Source organism: Salvelinus namaycush, unplaced genomic scaffold, assembly GCF_016432855.1.
Source record: "Salvelinus namaycush isolate Seneca unplaced genomic scaffold, SaNama_1.0 Scaffold260, whole genome shotgun sequence".
Lineage (NCBI taxonomy): Eukaryota > Metazoa > Chordata > Actinopteri > Salmoniformes > Salmonidae > Salvelinus > Salvelinus namaycush.
Genome location: NW_024059453.1, coordinates 126,262 through 143,173, shown reverse-complemented (window position 1 = coordinate 143,173; position 16,912 = coordinate 126,262). Strand labels below are relative to the sequence as shown.

The window sequence follows — 16,912 nt, the reverse complement described above, 5'->3', positions numbered from 1 at the left end:
TACATTAAATTAATGGGTGTTAACTAATCAGGGTTCAACAAAGCACTTCAAGTCCTCAAATCCTTCAAAAGAGAGAGAGAAGGAGAAAGGAGTATGGTCCCTGCAGTAGGACTACATGCTGGCCATGAGGTTCTCCAAGTGGTACTCCAGGAGGCTGGAGAGCTCCGTGAACAGAGACTCTGGGTTAAAGTACCAGGCCAGCTGCTGGCCAAACATGTCATCTAGCAGAGCCATCAGCCCGCCCTGAAGAGAACACCACACAACACATAGAAAATGGCTCTGAGTTACTAGCTTATCAAGAGGAGAGAGACAATTAGAAATACTCCCCCTAAAATGACATTGGAACCTGGTTAACCATGAATAAGGAAGTAAAAAGGAAGTACACTAAGAATATGGAAGTAAACAGGAAGTAACCTCTTGACTCTTACATTGAGCAGCAGCAGGTATCTGTCAGCCTCTGGCTCCATGTTGGCAGCAGTGGGCAGGAAGGAGTACAGGAGAGCGTACAGATGCTCCACAAACCCACCGGCGTGCTAAAGGAAACAAAGGAGGAGAAAAGAGGAGAGAATAGAAGAGAAGAGGAATTTAAGTGAAACTGCTAATAGAGAGATATCAAAACATGTACCAGTGAGATGCTACTTACCACCATCATGGACTTCTGAGCTGTCATCATCCCAAACAGCACCAGCTCAAAGAGGACATCTATCATGTTCACATGATGGATCTAGGACAAGAAAACACGTTTGGAGAAAATAGGAATGATTTCATATAGATCAGCTACTGTGATGTATAAAAGACATGCATGTGGAAGAACTCAGTGAGACTTGAAAGAGTTAATGAACTCACCTTTGCCTCAGCCAGCTCCCTCTCAATATCATTCCGCTTGGAGGGGTCACTCAGGTAGTCCACAAAGTCGTTATAAGTACGGATGAACTTGGCCTCGTCCTATGACAAAGAAAAGAGCATCTTAGTGAACAGAACACATTTCACCTCAGGGGCGCTCTCTTTCCCTTGAAAGAGAATGCGTTAGTGAGTTACCATGTGGTTGGCCTGAACCAGTGCGCCCAGGAGGACCTTCCAGGAGGACCCACAAACAGATGGTTCCTGCTCAGGGTGGAACCAAGCAGGGTCTAGGGGAGAGGGAAGAGTTAGGGTGAGACATCTTCCTCTAGGAGAGAACAAGAAGTCACAGAGAGAAAAAGAAAAGTGTGTCCACTCACAGTGAAGGCCTGGCGCAGGGAGACGAGCCTCAGGGCGATGTCCTCCACTCTCTTGGTGGTAAGGTAGAGGCTATGAAAGGGAGGGATTGGAGCATGTCAACCATTAGAGTCAATGGGGGATAGCAGCATTATGACCACTATCCTTCAGCATCTGACAAGCCCAGACTACACAGACATTTAGAGGAACTCACTTTACCAGAGGAACCTCCCTCTCCTCAGGCAGCATGTCCTCCTCCCAACCCTACGACAACAAAACAAGCATTCAAAATCAGTGACCAATGAGCATACATTTAGTTTTACTTGTATTTAAGAGCATTTGAAGGCCACGGAAGGAGAGTTGTATGCCATTGAAGCTCGTCTGGAGGGTAGTTAACACAGTGTCCAAAGAAGGGCCAGAAGTATACAGAATGGTGTCATCTGCGTAGAGGTGGATCAGAGACTCACCAGCAGCAAGAGCGACATCATTGATGTATACAGAGAAGAGTCGGCCCAAGAATTGAACCCTATGGCACCCCCATAGAGACTGCCAGAGGCCCGGGCTACAGGAAGCCGATTTTACACATTGAACTCTATCGGAGAAGTAGTTAATGAACCAGGCGAGGCAATCATTTGAGAAACCAAGGCTGTTGAGTCTGTCGGTAAGGATGTGGTGATTGACAGAGTCAAAAGCCTTGGCCAGGTCAATGAATACGGCTGCACAGTATTGTTTCTTATCGATGGCGGTTAAGATATCGTTTAGGACGTTGAGCGTGGCTGAGGTGCACCCATGACCATGATAGAGCATGATGCTTGCAACGCCAGGATAGTGGGTTCGATTCCCGTCATCACCCATACATAAACGACAGCAGGTTTTATTGTAAGTCGCTTTGGATAAAAGTGTCTGATGAATGACATATTATTTTTATATAGTCACTTACTTGCTATACAATGTAGAGAGAAAAAGGGTCAATTCAAGAGGGAGCTACGAAATGCATGTCCAAACATCGTTTTCTTTGCCTGATGTCATTAGAAATTACATAGAATTAATCATTAGCTTGTTCTCAACAATATTATAACATTAATATACTTGTACTTGACAGTGTTGATGAAATAATAATGATCATTTGCTGTGACCATTACTAGTTTAGACTGCACCGCACTTGGTTGTATGTGTTCCATATTTGGTGTTGTGAGGTTAAATCTCAGAGTAAATCGTCGGTAACTTTTCAACCATATATGGTAGAGACATTGGGTTTAGACTATTGTTTTCTGACATAATGTTCTATTGATAACCTTGAATGAATTACTAATTTGATGTTTTTGGCTATTTTGCTACCAGATGCTTTCCTATATCGTTGGTATAATATAAAATACAAATACCAAATATTGTGTTTTATAAAGTCACTAGCTAGATTGGAAGAATGAGACAAACAAGGTGATTTTTTATTGTGTTGTTTAACTCCTGAAAGTATAGTCTTTGCCACAGTGGGCTATAAAGTCTTTTGGAGGACATATTGACCAAATTCAGACAAGGGGGGGGCCACAGCCCACGGGAAAAAAAGCACTGAAGGCTCTACACTACCAGGTCAAAAGTTGTAGAACACCTACTCATTCAAGGGTTTTTCTTTATTTTTACTATTTTCTACATTGAAGAAAAATAGTGAAGACATCAAAACAATGAAATAACACATATGGAATCATGTAGTAACCAAAAAAGTGTTAAACAAAACCAAATATATTTTAGATTCTTCAAAGTAGCCACCCTTTGCCTTGATGACAGCTTTGCACACTCTTGGCATTCTCTCAACCAGCTTCATGAGAAAGTCACCTGGAATGCATTTCAATTAACAGGTGTGCCTTCTTAAAAGTGGAATTTCTTTCCTTTTTAATGCATTTGACACAATCAATTGTGTTGTGACAAGGTGGGGGGGTATACAGAAGATAGCCCTATTTGGCAAAATACCAAGTCCATATTATGGCAAGAACAGCTCAAATAAGCAAAGAGAAATCATTACTTTATGACATGAAGGTCAGTCAATACGGAATATTTCAAGTGTAGTTGCAAAAACAATCAAGCACTATGAGGAAACTAGCTCTCATGAGGACCACCACAGCAATGGAAGACCCAGAGTTACCTCTGCTGCCGAGGATAAGTTCATTAGTTACCAGCCTCAGATATTGCTGCCCAAATAAATGCTTCACAGAGTTCAAGTAACTGACACATCTCAACATCAACTGTTCAGAGGAGACTGTGTAAATCAGGCCTTTATAGTTGAATTGCTGCAAAGAAACCACTATTAAAGGACACCAATAAGAAGAAGAGACTTCCTTGGGGCATGAAACACAATCAATTTGTCCTTTGGTCTGGAGCCCAAATTTGAGATTTTTGGTTCCAACTGCCATGTCTTTGTGAGATGCGGTGTGGGTGAACAGATGATCTCTGCATGTGTATTTCCTACCATAAAGCATGGAGGAGGAGGGTATATGGTGTGGGGGTGCTTTGCTGTTGACACTGTCTGTGATTTATTTAGAATTCACACTTAACCAATATGGCTACAACAGCATTCTGCAGCTATACGTCATCCCATCTGGTTTGGGCTTAGTGGGACTATCATTTGTTTTAATAAATTATTATAAAAAAATAAAAACAATTGTTTGTTACTTTTACACCTTTTTCGTGGTATCCAATTGGTAGTTACAGTCTTGTCTCATCGCTGCAACTCCCGTATGGACTCGGGAGAGGCGAAGGTCGAGAGCCGTGCGTCCTCCAAAACACAACCCAGCCAAGCCGCACTGCTTCTTGACACAATGCCTGCTTAACCCGGAAGCCAGGCGCACCAATGGGTCGGAGGAAACACCATACACCTGGCAACCCTGTCAGTGTGCATTGCGCCCGGCTCGCCACAGGAGTCGCTAGAGCTCGATGGGACAAGAACATCCCTGCCGGCCAAACCCTCCCCTAACCCGGACAACGCTGGGCCAATTGTGTGCCGCCCCATGGGTCTCCCGGTCGCGGCCCGGCTGCGACAGAGCCTGGACTCTAACCAGGATCTCTAACTGCACAGCTTACCTTAGACCACTGCGCTACTCAGGAGAATTCATTTGTTTTTCAACAGGACAATGACCCAACACACCTCCAGGCTGTGTAAGGGCTATTTTACCAAGAAGGAGAGTGACGGAGTGCTGCATCAGATGACCTGGCCTCCACAATCCCCCGACCTCAACCAAATTGAGATGTTTTGAGATGAGTAGGACCGCAGAATAAAGGAAAAACAGCCAACAAGTGCTCAGCATATGTGTGAACTCCTTCAAGACTGTTGGAAAAGCATTCCACGTGAAGTTGGGTGAGAGAATGCCAAGAGTGTGCAAAGCTGTCATCAAGGCAAAGGGATACTATTTGAAGAATCTCAAATATACAGTATGATATGTTTTGATATGTTTCACACTTTTTTGGTTACTACATGATTCCATTTGTGTTATTTCATAGTTTTGATGTCTACACTATTATTCAACAATGTAGAAAATAGCATTTTCTTCTTTGACGCACCTTATGTCTAAACTTCTTTACAGTGAAATGATCTTGATTGGTGATCTCAACTGGTGTTGGTTAAAACCGGTGTCTGATGATTTAAAAATGTTTTGTAATTCTATGAATCTTACCCAGTTGATTAACTCACCCACTCGCCCAAATCTTAAATGCCCAGATAAATCTACCCTGATTGATTTGATATTAACAAATGTTCCACATAAATATTCTGCGGTTGGTGTTTTTTGTAATGATTTAAGTGACCATTATGCTGTTGTTGCTGTTAGAAATACTAAGGTTCCTAAGACAAACCCACGTTTTATTCGTAAGAGAAATTTGAAGTGTTTTAATGAGCAGGCTTTTTCTGTCATGATTTGTTTTATTTTGACTGGAGCAAGATTGAGCTTATCCCTGATGTGGAAACTGCCTGGATATTCTTTAATGATGTTTTTTTCCAAATAGTAAACACACATGCCCCATTCCGCAGGTTCAGGGTTAAAGGGCGGGATAATCCATGTTTTTCTTCTGAGCTGTCTTGTATTATTCACGACCGTAATCTAGCCTGGGCTAAAGCAAGGAAATCATGTTCTGATGCTGATTGGCTTATTTTTAGGCAGTTACGAAACAAGTGTTCTTTTCTTCTCAGGAAGGTCAAGTCTGAATATTTTATGTCTGTTTCCACTGATAACCTGAATGACCCTAGAAAGTTTTGGAAGGCTATTAAGTCTATGTCTGGTAACAGTAATGTTAATGAATTACCGTCATGTGTTTTGAAGGACTCTCTTGCTGTATATGACAAAACTGAAATGCTGAATTGTTTCAATGAGCACTTTGTATCATCTGGTAGGCTGTTTGATTCAGTGTGCTCTGTTTCTGTACAACCCTGTGTGGATGAACCAGTGAGAGCTGGTCAAACCTTTAGCTTTTTGCCATTCTCAGTGCAGGTGGTACATAAAGCCCTGAAATCCTTAGATCAGAGAAAGCCTGCAGGTCTTGATCATTTGGATCCCTGCTTTTTAAATCTGGCAGCTGATTTCATAGCTGAACCACTTACATATCTGTTCAATCTAACCCTGGAATGTAATGATATTCCGAAAATCTGGAAATCAGCATTTGTCCTACCACTTTTAAAAGTGGGAGATCCAACTCTTTTAAATAATTATAGGCCAATCTCAAAGCTGTCACCCCTGGTGAAATTACTTGAAACCCTTGTGAGTGAACAGCTAAAATAGTTTTTATTTACTAACTCTATTTTATCAATGTACCAATCGGGCTTCAGGAAGAAGCATAGCACAATTACAGCAGCCATGAAGGTTTTAAATGATATCACTGAAGCCCTTGACAAAAAACAGCACTGTGTCTCACTTTTTATTGATCTCTCTAAGGCTTTTGATACAGTTTATCATGCTATACTAAGGCAGAGATTGTCGAGTGTAGGTCTTTCAGAGCATGCAGTTGCATGGTTTGCTAACTGTCTGATAGAACTCAGTGCACTCAATTTAATGGGCTTATGTCTGTTAAATTGTCTGTCTTTAATGGTGTGCCCCAAGGCTCTGTACTTGGTCCTCTCTTATTCACTATTTATATAAATGATTTAGACAAAAATGTCCAAAATGCGCAACTTAATTTTTATGCTGATGATACTGTTATTTACAGTTGTGCCTCGTCTCTTACAAAAGCTTTCCAGAACTTGCAAACTACTTTTTATACTGTTCAACATACCTTGTGTCAATTAAAGCTTATCCTCAATACTGACAAAACTAAACTAATGGTGTTTTCTAAAGCAAGAAATAGACCTCTGAACCTTTCACCTATTACTACCTGTCAGGGCAAGGAGATTGAGGTTGTAACCTCATATAAATATCTTGGAATTTTAATTGATGACGGCCTCTCTTTTAAATTGCATATTCAACAACTTACAAAAAAATTGAAGCTGAAATTGGGATTTTATTTTAGGAATAAGGCCTGTTTTTCTTTTGAAGCCAGAAGGAGGCTAGTATCAGCTACATTTATGCCTTTACTAGACTATGGGGATATTTTATATATGAATGCTTCCGCTCAGTGTTTGAGATCAATTGACACCCTTTACCATGGTACTTTGAGATTTATTTTAAACTGCAAAACTCTTACGCACCACTGCACTTTGTATACCAGGGTTGGCTGACCTTCTCTAGTCACTCGTAGGCTCAGTCACTGGTACACTTTGATTTATAAAGCCATTTTGGGTTTACTACCTTTTTATTTGGGCATTTTTATTGTTCAGAAATGTGGTGGGTACTCTCTTCGTTCGCTGGACTTTATCCTGCTAACTGTTCCAAATGTCCGAACTGAATTTGGTAAAAGGTCTTGTATGTACTCTGCGGAATCGTCTTGGAACACCTTACAAAATACTTTTAAACTGGAAGAACTTGTCCCGATTGGTATTTTTAAATCACTGATGAATGATCTTGAGACTGATTCCCTGACCTGTCAATGTTTTTAATTTGCTGTTTTTGATTTTTGTTACTCTTGTGGATTCAATGGTTTCTACTAGATTACTTGTAGTTTTTCATGTTGTTTGTCTGTAATTTTTGTAATGACTTGGTGCTGCCTATCTTGGCCAGGACGATCTTGAAAAAGAGATTTTAAATCTCAATGAGCCCTTCCTGGTTAAATAAAGGTTAAATAAATAGTAAAAATAAAGAAAAACCCTTGAATGAGTAGGTGTTCTAATAGCAATAAGGCACCTCTGAGGTTTGTGGTATATGGCCAATATACCACCCCTCCTTGGGCCTTATTGCTTAAATAACCCATCTCTTTTATAACAGGATATTATCATTGACTATATAAAAGTGCATGTATGTGTGAGTCTGATTTACCGTTTTCAATGGCAGGTTCACCTTCTGAAGCCGGATGAGGTTCCCAAAGCGTGCTGCACAACCACCAAGCTCAGTCCCATCTCTGTACTCTTCTACGCTGACAACAACAACGTGATCCTAAAGAAGCATCGCAACATGGTGGTCAAGACCTGTGATGCCTGTGACACCAGTGGTAGCCCATCTATCTATTCTTAATTTTAATCAACTTAATTGCCATTGTTCCAAAAGAAACAAACAGGGTAAAATAACTTGCAACCAGCAATAATCAGCAATAATCTGTCAATATGCTGATAAATAGTATGTATCTAATATATTGATTTTGAGTCAGAGTGGTATATGAACAACACCCATTGGAACTATAACCATACTTCACTTTTGATTAACTAAACTATTCAAATCTACAGTAATTCAGATAATTACATCACCCCTTCATGTCATATATTCTGTGACCAATCAAAGCTGTAAAGTACTGTATCATAAGTATATCAATGCTAAATTTCTGCCCTTTTGATGACTATAATATCTTGTTGAACCATGAATTTGTCATTGTCTCTTTTAGAAGTACTAAACATGGTTTGCAAAAAATAAACGTTTTTCTTCTTCTTTAATCATACTTTTAACCAGTACAAGTTAGTAACAATGGAAAATGGCAACAAGAAAAAAAAGGTTTGGCCATTTTTGTATGTACAGTGTAACAAATACACAGTGATGTATGTCCTTGTCAACAGATATCTGGAGGACTGTATACGGCTATATTTGTAATAAACTATACTGAACAAAAAAACGCAACATGTAAAAGGTTGGTCCCATGTTTCATGAGCTGAAGTTAAAGGTCCCGGGAAATGTTCTGTACGCCAAAAAAATAAATAAATGTGAGCATTTCTCCATTGCCAAGATAATCCATCCACATTGAAAGGTGCACCATATCAAGAAACTGATTAACTAGCATGATCATTACACAGGTGCACCTTTTGCTGGGGACAAAAGGCCACTAAAATGTGCATATTTGTCACAACACAATGCCACAGACGTCTGAAGTTCTGAGGGATTGTGCAATTGGTATGCGGACTGCAGGAATGTCCACCAGAGCTGCTGCCAGAGAATTGAATGTTCATTTCTCTACCATAAGTCGCTTCCAACTTCATTTTAGAGAATTTGGCAGTACATACAACCGACAATTTTCCTGCCTGCTAGCCATTCAAAATGTAACGATTCCTTTTGGGTGTCAGGGAAAATGCATGGAGTAAAAAGTACATTATTTTCCTTAGAAATGTAGTAAAGTAAAAGTTGTCAAAACTATAAATAGTAAAGTACAGATACCCCCCAAAACTACTTAAGTAGTACTTTAAAGTATTTTTACTTAAGTACTTTACACCACTGTATGTGCTTCAATAGAGTCTGACGTTCAGGGTGGTTGGACATACAAGATGGGGTGCTGGTGAGCTTCTGCCACCATTTTAGGTCGTCACACAAATATTCCCCCACCCATGTCCATTGAATCATAGTAATTACACCTTGCTTTAAGGAAGCATAGCAAGAATGAAAGGAATCAATTTATCATTGAATGATTTATAAATCTCGCTTATTAAACCATCATTCCCAGGGAACCTATTGTCCTTAAGGCTTTTAATACAGTCTTATCTCAATTTCAGATAACTCATCACAAAAATCCCTGAAATCATTATCTTCTTAGCTACTTCTTTGCTACATTGTCTAAGAAAAGATCCATATTGGAAGTTGGCTGGGCTGATGTATACAGATTCTGATAAAACTGGGAAACATGCTGAGAGATTTCTTTTGGATTTTTCTTGGGAGTATTATTAATCATTAATTGACATATGGAAGGAAGTCTTTTCGCCTGCCCTTTGTTCTAAATTAAAGAAATATCTTTAATCGTCTTGCTCTTACAAACGCTCCCCGGGCCTTTTCCTCGTAGAAACAATCTAACTGCATTTGCAATGATGATAGCTCCAGTAATTCCTGATTAGTTAGTTCCCTTTTTTTAGTTTAATCCATTATTCCCTTTATGATGTCATATTCTTTCTCTCTCTTGGCACGAGCAATTTCTTTTCCCATTGAAATAGCCAAAAGCCTTAATCAAATTTCCTTAGCTCCCAGTAACTTCCAAACATATTCATAACACAGGCACAATTCCTGATAATTCAACATCCATTATCTCAGCAACAGTTTGGTCATGTCCTGATTACATGCTACTAGCTATGAAGACGTTAGCAGGCTAATTTAACTACACACGCTGACACTTTTCGATAGCTAGCTTGTTCGTTGGAAATAGTCAAAAATATATGTCAAATGTTTGATTAATTACAAAATTATTCATTGTATGGTTAGATATCATTTTTTGTGAAAAAAACAAACAAATTACAACTGCAGTCTAAAACTATAAACTTTGTGAGAAAACCCCAAAATTGTTCCTCAGCTAGAAATGTTACACCCTCTCATGTCGCAATCTTTACCATATCACTAATTTCATGGAGCTCTCCTGCTCATCATTTACTTCACAAAATCCCGCAAACGTGAAAGCGCCAGAAATAAACATTGCGAGATTGTACATATGTGTGAGTCAGAGATTTGAAAGCAGACGCTTTCATCCAAAACGATGTACAGTAATCCGTACATACATTTTACGTTTGGTTGGCCCAGGGAAATTAGAGTTTTTCGATCTTTTCGAAGCAATTTTTGTATATCTTTCTTTGTAGTACTGTATGTATTCAATCATTTCGAATTGATCACTTCCCACTGGGTACATACATCAATTCAATGTTTATTCCACGTTGGTTCAACGTAATTTAATTGGAATTACATTGATATTGTGTCACAGTGAATTTTATAATCTGCAGTCAATTTAATTATGTTTTCATGTGCCATGATTCTGACATTTTACATATGATCCTCATAGGATTAGGCTACATAATTACAGTGGTGCAGTAAATGTAATCTCAATTCAATACGATGTGCATATACTGTACATATAGCCAATATAGCTATTAAACCCATGTTCAGTGACTGTAATCTGTGACGCAAGTGGCCTAATATGTTTGTGACGTTCCATGGAAACCACGGTATTGTTTAAAACTAGATTCTGATTGGCTTGCAGGTCATTCTACAGTGTAAATTATAAATGAAAACGTGCTTTTATAGCAGTGTTACAGATTCACAATACCGAGCGTGTCTCAACCCGTACCGCGCTTTTATCTACCTAAAGGTATCTTCACGCACAACTGGATAAGCCTTTTGGATACGCTTGTCCAAGGTAAGGATATGCGTCAAGATATAGCCTACTTTTAATGTTTTAGTTCCGAACTTAAATTACTCCAGTCAAGTGATTCATCGTAAAAGTTTGTTGTTTTGACTGAGCAGTCCAATGGCCAATAACATACATAGATTATGCATTAGGCAATGCACAAGTCAGTGTTTAGGTCAGAATATAAAGTTGCTACTTCCGTCAACTCAAGTTACTCAATTCAAGTGATTAATCGTAAAATTGAGTTGTTTTGACTGTCAAAACAAATAACTTTGATGGAATATTCAAAATTATAATGGCAATTATGAATCACAAATTCACAACATTACTTGCATTTCAATGATTCATCCAGGCCCAAGACATAAAGTTGCCTGAAAGCTGTGTAACAATCATTCCATTGCTGACCCATAGGATGGTAATCACGTACATGATTGGCTTAATCTAGAATCATGGATACCTTTCATGTGAGTACACACACCATATTTTTTTTTTTACATATCTCAGAAGGAAGATACCTCAATATCTGGAAGCACTGTCTCATGTACAATTGTTAATGCTATCTCTGAAATGTCTAACAAAATGTTGACTTCATCGTTTCATCAAGACCCTCTCATCACAAGTTGGAACTAGTGGTCAACATTGGGACAATGCAGCCATAAATAACATGGACCAATATTTTAATGGAGGTAAGCACTACACTTCTGATGGGTTTAAAGATTGTATTACATTATCTAAAAGTGAGAAAGTAAACCCCAGCTGTTATTCTTTTCACAGGGAAGGACAATCCCCATTATGCCATGAATGTTTCATTGCTGAACAACCATAGATATGTTTCCTCTAATTTGGCTCCCGTTCCTCCAACAGTGAGCAAGACCTGCCAGCAGAGCTCTCTGGAGCAGGGAGACATCCCGTCATCCTTTTGGCGCCTGACAAAGTACACTTTTTTTCTTCTAAATAACACTATAGTAACATCTTCTGCACAAAGTTACATTCCTAATAAGATTGGTGTTAAGTGAGAAAGAATCCTAAAGATGGTCCAATGGGCATGGTCTGAAGCCTCTCGTCATCTCAGTATGTTGAACCACCTGATTTCTTGCAGGCTTGAGATTCAGATCCTGCTGAACGATGTTAAGCATTCGATTAACCACATGCAGGGGACGCTGAACACCATGCAGGGGCAGTGTATTGAGTTGCAGACTGCCTTGTCTAAGGTAGTGTCAGATGAGTCTCAGATACAGAAGAATAAGTCTATGATGGTATGGTGATAATGATTGAGATGGTGATTATAATAATGATGACTAGCGGTACCCCACCCTACGGGCAGTAAATCATTGGATCTGATTAATTCAATTCAATGCAATTCAATCTTTGAGGACTGCAACCATAGAAATACAATTTATTTACACTAATAATAAGCTATTGTCAACTTCCCGTCTATGCTTATCTTGCTCATTGCTCACTGTCAATTGCTCACTGTTACCCTATGTGTGCAACTATTATTGATTTCTCACAGAAAAATAATTTGGTTTCAAATGTACCTGGGGCCATGTAAATAATTGTTAGGCTACTCATTTTGAATCCACCGGTGGCAACTTGTGTGACCATAAAAGTCTGTGTGCGATTGGGCACAGTAAAATGATTTGGTTACTGACCGGCCCTACATTATAGAAGGCCCTTCAAGTCGGAACTAGGAAATTCTGACATTTCTGACTCACAAACTCATTATGGAATGATGATTTCAAATTTCCCACTTGTGAAGTATCAGAATCAACCAGTAGGAAGATCTACACTGATAACTTACATTCATTTTAACTCTGAGGTTCCAAGTTTCCGATGGCATGTTAATGCGTCAATAATTGCCATGGTAATTTTGAATGTCCAGTCAGTGAGCATTATGGGTAATTATCCTACATACTTACATCAAATACTTTATGATAGCATCATCTCCTGTAGTAACAGTGCCATTCCAAACACAATAAATGTGAAAATTAACAAAGATACAAAATATTGCTAAAGTGAAGAAAATCAGCTCAAAATTGTAGGAGGAAATGCCCCTGCAGCAGGGAGGCTTACGGTATTATAATATATTGTAGACAACATTAATATAATTTGTGTATTTACAGTATCGTACACATACAAATGAAAGTATATGCTAGGGATTGATCTACACTGAGTGAACAAAACATTAAGAACACCTTCCTATTGAGTTGCCCTCCCCCTTGGTGGTGGACCATTGTTGATACTCAGGGAAAACTGTTGAGCGGGAAAAACCCAACAGCATGGCAGTTCTTGACACAAACCGGTGCGCCTGGCACCTACTACCATACTCTGTTCAAAGGGACTTAAATCTTTGGTCTTGCCCATTCACCCTCTGAATGACACACATACACAACCCATGTCTCAATTGTCTAAAAATCAATCTTTAACCTGCCTCCTCCCCTTCATCTACACTGAGAAGAAGATTTAACAATTAACATCAATAAGGGATTATAGCTTTCACCTGATTAGTCTATGTCACGGAAAGAGAAGGTGTTCTTAATGTTTAATACACTCAGTGTATGTGTCAATGATGTTATAGATTCCAAGTGGTTGATTTTTTAGGGAATGACTATATTCTCTATATTATACCTGCAGATCATCACAGCAGCCGAAGTTGCTGTGCAGAGGGAGGAGATCCCCCGAGCATCAGGCCTCATCCCGTCACAGAGGGAGGGTATCCTCCAAACAGTCAGTGTCCCTGCACAGACGGAGGGTATCCTCCAAACAGCCAGTGTCCCTGCACAGAGGGAGGGGATCCTCCAAACAGTCAGTGTCCCTGTACAGAGGGAGGGTATCCTCCCAACAGCCAGTGTCCCTGTACAGAGGGAGGGGATCCTCCAAACAGCCAGTGTCCCTGCACAGAGGGAGGGGATTCTCTCAGCAGCTAGCATCACTGCACAGAGGGAGGAGATCCTCCGAGCATCAGGCCTCATCCCGTCACAGAGGGAGGGTATCCTCCAAACAGTCAGTGTCCCTGCACAGACGGAGGGTATCCTCCAAACAACCAGTGTCCCTGCACAGAGGGAGGGTATCCTCCAAACAACCAGTGTCCCTGTACAGAGGGAGGGGATTCTCTCAGCAGCTAGCATCACTGCGCAGAGGGAGGAGATCCTCCGAGCATCAGGCCTCATCCCGTCACATAGGGAGGGTATCCTCCAAACAACCAGTTTCCCTGCACAGAGGGAGGGTATCCTCCAAACAACCAGTGTCCCTGCACAGAGGGAGGGGATCCTCCAAACAGCCAGTGTCCCTGCACAGAGGGAGGGGGTTCTCCCAGCAGCTATAATCATTGCACAGAGGGAGGAGATCCTCCGAGCATCAGGCCTCATCCCGACACAGAGGGAGGGGGTTCTCTCAGCACCTAGCATCATTGCGCAGAGGGAGGAGATGTTCCGAGCATCAGGCCTCATCCCGTCACAGAGGGAAGGGATTCTTCCAGCATCTTCTATCACTGCGCAGAAGAAGAAGATCCTCAGAGCATCAGGCCTCATCCCTGCACAAAAGGAGTTGATCCTCCTGATGGCCAGTGTCACTGCGCAGAGGAAGGGAATCGTCCCAATGGCCAGTGTCCCTGCGCACAGAGAGGGGATTGTCCCAAAGGCAAGTGTCTCTGCTGAGATGGAGGGGATCTTCCAAACAGCCAGTGTACCTGCACAGAGGGAGGGGGTTCTCCCAGCAGCTAGCATCACTGTGCAGAGGGAGGAGATCCTCCGAGCATCAGGCCTCATCCCTGCACAGAGGGAGAGGATCCTCCAAACAGCCAGTGTCCCTGTACAGAGGGAGGGGATTCTCTCAGCAGCTAGCATCACTGCGCAGAGGGAGGAGATCCTCCGAGCATCAGGCCTCATCCCTGCACAGAGGGAGGAGATCCTCCAGAAGGCCAGCGTCCCTGCGCACAGGGAGTGGATCGTCCCAAAGGCTAGTGTCCCTGCAGAGAGGGAGGAGATCTTCCTCACAACCAGTGTCCCTGTGAAGAATGGACACAATCATCCACAACCACCTCCCATCATCCCCATGGTGGCACCACTGTGGAAATGGGATGGTGGAGCGTGTACTCCACCTGTGGATTTCTATTCCAAGAGAAGAGGTCACTTAAACTTACCTAATTAGTAAAGAAATTACCATTGTGATAGCTTGATAATAAGTTGTGATAGGTTAAATGTATGGCTCATGTGAGTGTATATCTGTAATAATTTCATGCATTTTCTACATAAAACAGGTTTAGCTCCATTTTACTTTGACATTTTAGTCATTTAGCAGACGCTCTTATCCAGAGCGACTTACAGTAGTGAGTGTATACATTTTCATACTCCAGTGAATCTCTCCAGGATTTCGCATGGATTTTTTTGATATTTGCGGATAAATATTTTGCAGCAAAATTATGACATTTTGCATAGCAATATGCAATTGTTTTGTCCAATTAGTTGCAAAAATGCGCTGACAAGGGAAAAAACTGTGTTGATGTGTGGCTTGATTGAACCATATTATGCAGTAAATGTGCGGTGATTGGTTGAAATTGCGAGCCCTCTTTTTGTACTGTGGTAATGGGTCAGTTCTATGCGATAATATTGTGATGATGTGACTATTTTATGCAGAAATAGTTTGGCGATTGGTCAAATTTGTAAGCCCTCGCATAATATGCAGGGAATTGTTGATTTTGCAACCAAAACAATGCGATCGCAGAGTCCTGGAGTAACCTCCCTGCGTGTAGGTTAAGATTGGGTTGTAACAGAGTATCAGAGCCAGACGTTTCTACCTGTCAGCCAGTAATTGTTCTGTATGGTGACATGAGCAGAGTGGCCTGACTTCTCCCACTTATTACAGATGTCCGACTTAGATATGTTGAGCATCCTGCTATGATGTCCATCACCAAGCCGGAACACTCCGAGGCCACTTCTCAGTGCCAGACTGGCAGCCGGCCGGTGGCTGAGCCCGAGACCCCTGCTGTTCACAATAACAGTGGAGGCTGGCTCAGCTGGGTTTTTGGGAGTGGAAGATTTAATAAGAAGGAGGTTCATCTACCTGAGGACAAAGACAGATCTGTAAGGAACTGGTTCTTAACACTATATTCTATGTAGAGACAATTGAGTGGATAATTTTTTTTATTGTGGCTTGCTTCACATTGCTAACATCTTCTTCCTCAGATTGTCTGGGATCCAACTCTGCACAGATGGGTTAACAAAACTGAGCCCAAGGCTGAGGTACACACTTAAATTCAATGAAATTAAAAACAGTGAACAACCATTGTATTTCAACTGATAATATTACTAACAATTTGGAAAATGTGTTGATGTGTTTTACAGAACAAGTGTGTACCACCACCTCCACCGATGGGGACATATGGATATCAGGGGAACACTGGCCCCAAAGGAGTGAATCCTTACTCTATGAAAGCAGGTGAATATTGCTTTAGAATTCATGTGGTTTAACCAAGACTGTGTCAGCCGATCATAGATGTCCCTGGTGGTCTCCTGCTAACAGCTTTCCCACTACCAGCAGGTCTATGGGGCAGCAAATACCCTACAATACATTACAATGATGGGACCAACTCAAAGCCTCCAAGCCATGGGCCTGGACTGCTTCCTAGACAGCTCTCTGGCTTGCTCCCTCCTTCACACGTTGACCTCATGGCACCAATGGTTGTGCCACCTGACACTCTACCCTACTGAGGTATGACTCTGGAAAATCCTTCCAAATTGTATCCATTCATCATTAACTGAGATTTTTCTTTAACATAGCAAGTGGCTAAAATAGCAAGGATGTTAACTATTTTTTTATTTTTGTTCAACAGGCCATTTGCCCAGAGTGGATTTGCCATACATAGAATTTTTCAGCATTAAAAATCTTCAGCATAAAAAAGTATTAAAAGATGATCTTTTAATTAAATCTCTCCTTTGTGTCCTCATGTTCACATTAATTTGATGTGTTCTATCATCCTTTACAATGCTTATTGCTTCTGCATTATTTTACAGACAAGTATATATTATACACATAGACATTACAAAAACATATTTTTGTGCATTTTGGA

At 40.9% G+C, this 16,912-nt stretch overlaps 3 long non-coding RNA genes across 5 annotated transcripts; 1 reads left to right on the top strand and 2 right to left on the bottom strand.

The window, feature by feature from the left end:
- Positions 1-666: 666 nt before the first annotated feature.
- LOC120039233 lies at positions 667-1,076 on the bottom strand. Its single transcript, XR_005475344.1, has 3 exons — positions 1,039-1,076; positions 847-945; positions 667-724 (listed from the first exon to the last, which is right to left on the bottom strand). It is a non-coding gene; the product is annotated as an uncharacterized LOC120039233 (long non-coding RNA).
- An 11-nt stretch (positions 1,077-1,087) lies between these two features.
- LOC120039231 lies at positions 1,088-15,867 on the bottom strand. Of its 2 annotated transcripts, none has more exons than XR_005475340.1 (5): positions 15,641-15,867; positions 7,584-7,700; positions 1,412-1,461; positions 1,221-1,290; positions 1,088-1,130 (listed from the first exon to the last, which is right to left on the bottom strand). It is a non-coding gene; the product is annotated as an uncharacterized LOC120039231 (long non-coding RNA). The 2 variants fall into 2 exon arrangements; XR_005475341.1 differs by having other exon boundaries at positions 1,417-1,461.
- LOC120039232 lies at positions 14,802-16,247 on the top strand. 2 transcript variants are annotated; one of them, XR_005475342.1, is made up of 3 exons: positions 14,802-14,971; positions 16,029-16,085; positions 16,188-16,247. It is a non-coding gene; the product is annotated as an uncharacterized LOC120039232 (long non-coding RNA). The 2 variants fall into 2 exon arrangements; XR_005475343.1 differs by lacking the exon at positions 14,802-14,971 and adding an exon at positions 15,892-15,926.
- Positions 16,248-16,912: the final 665 nt, after the last annotated feature.